Below are 3,111 nucleotides of genomic sequence, written 5' to 3' on the forward strand. Positions count from 1 at the left end.
ACCAGTATAACCTCTGTGCCACTGTTAGCACCAGTATAACCTCTGTGCCACTGTTAGCACCAGTATAACCTCTGTGCCACTGTTAGCACCAGTATAACCTCTGTGCCACTGTTAGCACCAGTATAACCTCTGTGCCACTGTTAGCACCAGTATAACCTCTGTGCCACTGTTAGCACCAGTATAACCTCTGTGCCACTGTTAGCACCAGTATAACCTCTGTGCCACTGTTAGCACCAGTATAACCTCTGTGCCACTGTTAGCACCAGTATAACCTCTGTGCCACTGTTAGCACCAGTATAACCTCTGTGCCACTGTTAGCACCAGTATAACCTCTGTGCCACTGTTAGCACCAGTATAACCTCTGTGCCACTGTTAGCACCAGTATAACCTCTGTGCCACTGTTAGCACCAGTATAACCTCTGTGCCACTGTTAGCATTATAACCTCTGTGCCACTGTTAGCATTATAACCTCTGTGCCACTGTTAGCATTATAACCTCTGTGGCACTGTTAGCATTATAACCTCTGTGTCACGTTCTGACCATCGTTCGTGTGTGTTTTCCTTGTTTTAGTGTTGGTCAGGACGTGAGCTGGGTGGGCATTCTATGTTGTATGTCTAGTTTGTCTATTTCTATGTTTGGCCTAGTATGGTTCTCAATCAGAGGCAGGTATTAGTCATTGTCTCTGATTGGGAACTATATTTAGGTAGCTTGTTTTGTGTTGTGGTTGTTTCCTGTCTTTGTGTTCTCTGCACCAGATAGGACTGTTTTGTGGTGGGGGGGGGGGGGGGTTTGTGGGTGGTTGTTTCCTGTCTTTGTGTTCTCTGCACCAGATAGGACTGTTTCGGGTTGGGGGTTTGTGGGTGGTTGTTTCCTGTCTTTGTGTTCTCTGCACCAGATAGGACTGTTTCGGGTTGGGGGTTTGTGGGTGGTTGTTTCCTGTCTTTGTGTTCTCTGCACCAGATAGGACTGTTTCGGGTTGGGGGTTTGTGGGTGGTTGTTTCCTGTCTTTGTGTTCTCTGCACCAGATAGGACTGTTTCGGGTTTGTGGGTGGTTGTTTCCTGTCTTTGTGTTCTCTGCACCAGATAGGATTGTTTCGGGTTTTGTGGGTGGTTGTTTCCTGTCTTTGTGTTCTCTGCACCAGATAGGACTGTTTCGGGTTGGGGGTTTGTGGGTGGTTGTTTCCTGTCTTTGTGTTCTCTGCACCAGATAGGACTGTTTCGGGTTGGGGGTTTGTGGGTGGTTGTTTCCTGTCTTTGTGTTCTCTGCACCAGATAGGACTGTTTCGGGTTGGGGGTTTGTGGGTGGTTGTTTCCTGTCTTTGTGTTCTCTGCACCAGATAGGACTGTTTCGGGTTTGTGGGTGGTTGTTTCCTGTCTTTGTGTTCTCTGCACCAGATAGGATTGTTTCGGGTTTTGTGGGTGGTTGTTTCCTGTCTTTGTGTTCTCTGCACCAGATAGGACTGTTTCCTGTCTTTGTGTTCTCTGCACCAGATAGGACTGTTTTGTGTTGGGGTTTGTGGGTGGTTGTTTCCTGTCTCTGTGTTCTCTGCACCAGATAGGACTGTTTCGGGTTGGGGGTTTGTGGGTGGTTGTTTCCTGTCTTTGTGTTCTCTGTACCGGATAGGACTGTTTTGTGTTGGCGGGTTTGTGGGTGGTTGTTTCCTGTCTTTGTGTTCTCTGCACCAGATAGGACTGTTTCCTGTCTTTGTGTTCTCTGCACCAGATAGGACTGTTTTGTGTTGGGGGGTTTGTGGGTGGTTGTTTCCTGTCTTTGTGTTCTCTGCACCAGATAGGATTGTTTCGGGTTTTGTGGGTGGTTGTTTCCTGTCTTTGTGTTCTCTGCACCAGATAGGACTGTTTCCTGTCTTTGTGTTCTCTGCACCAGATAGGACTGTTTCGGGTTGGGGGTTTGTGGGTGGTTGTTTCCTGTCTTTGTGTTCTCTGCACCAGATAGGACTGTTTTGTGTTTTGCCACGTTTATTGTTTTGTATTTGTGTTCATGTTGAGTTTCTCATATTAAAACCATGAAGTTTAACCACGCTGTATTTTGGTCTCCTCTCCTTCTACGGAAGAAAGCCGTTACACTCTGGTTACTATGGAAACTAGGAAACTAAATCATTGTTCCTCCACTGTAAAACGCTCAGATCTGTTATAGTACATCCATGGTTTAATCCACTGTTAATCCACAATTAATCCACCATCTATCCACTGTTAATCCACTGTTAATCCACCGTTAATCCACTGTTAATCCACCGTTAATCCACCGTTAATCCACCGTTAATCCACCGTTAATCCACCGTTAATCCACTGTTAATCCACTGTTAATCCACTGTAAATCCACCTTTAATTCACTGTTAATCCACCGTTAATCCACTAAATAAAATATGACCCACGCTTGACTGATCATGTTACTCTCACTTGATAGTAATGTACACACAGAGGTGAAGGGGTAAATAAAAGCCAAATCAACATACACTGTATTTTATTTCAGATCATCGGCTGTGAAACATTGTGAAGCAGACTCTTTCTGACACACACACACAAAGAAACGTGGACTACAGAGATACATCTCTTGGCATTCTGGAGATCCCCTCTAGCCATGCGTGTTCTGTTCTGGCCTGGGCCTGACTTGAATTTCATTCCACCTTGTTCCCACCTTCTGATTACGGTAACATTGTCTTCTGATTACGGTAACATTGTATTCTGATTACGGTAACATTGTCTTCTGATTACGGTAACATGTCCTTCTGATTACGGTAACATTGCTTTCTGATTATGGTAACATTGCCTTCTGATTACGGTAACATTGTATTCTGATTACGGTAACATTGTATTCTGATTATGGTAACATTGCCTTCTGATTACGGTAACATTGTATTCTGATTACGGTAACATTGCCTTCTGATTACGGTAACATTGTATTCTGACTATGGTAACATTGTATTCTGATTACGGTAACATTGTATTCTGATTATGGTAACATTTCCTTCTGATTACGGTAACATTGCTTTCTGATTATGGTAACATTGCCTTCTGATTTCGGTAACATTGTATTCTGATTATGGTAACATTGCCTTCTGATTACGGTAACATTGTATTCTGATTACGGTA

The 3,111-nt window shown here is 44.1% G+C and overlaps 1 protein-coding gene across 2 annotated transcripts in view; it reads right to left on the minus strand.

The window, feature by feature from the left end:
• Positions 1 to 2,465: 2,465 nt before the first annotated feature.
• LOC110520662 (desmin) overlaps positions 2,466 to 3,111 on the minus strand; it is a 37,335-nt gene continuing 36,689 nt past the window's right edge. For both annotated transcript variants that reach the window (XM_036975334.2, XM_036975333.2), the window contains one exon: positions 2,466 to 3,111. This exon is cut by the window's right edge and continues 715 nt beyond it. The gene's annotated coding sequence lies outside the window, so the exon portion shown is untranslated.

Source organism: Oncorhynchus mykiss, chromosome 3 (genome assembly GCF_057628025.1).
Source record: "Oncorhynchus mykiss isolate SJ-2025 chromosome 3, ASM5762802v1, whole genome shotgun sequence".
Lineage (NCBI taxonomy): Eukaryota > Metazoa > Chordata > Actinopteri > Salmoniformes > Salmonidae > Oncorhynchus > Oncorhynchus mykiss.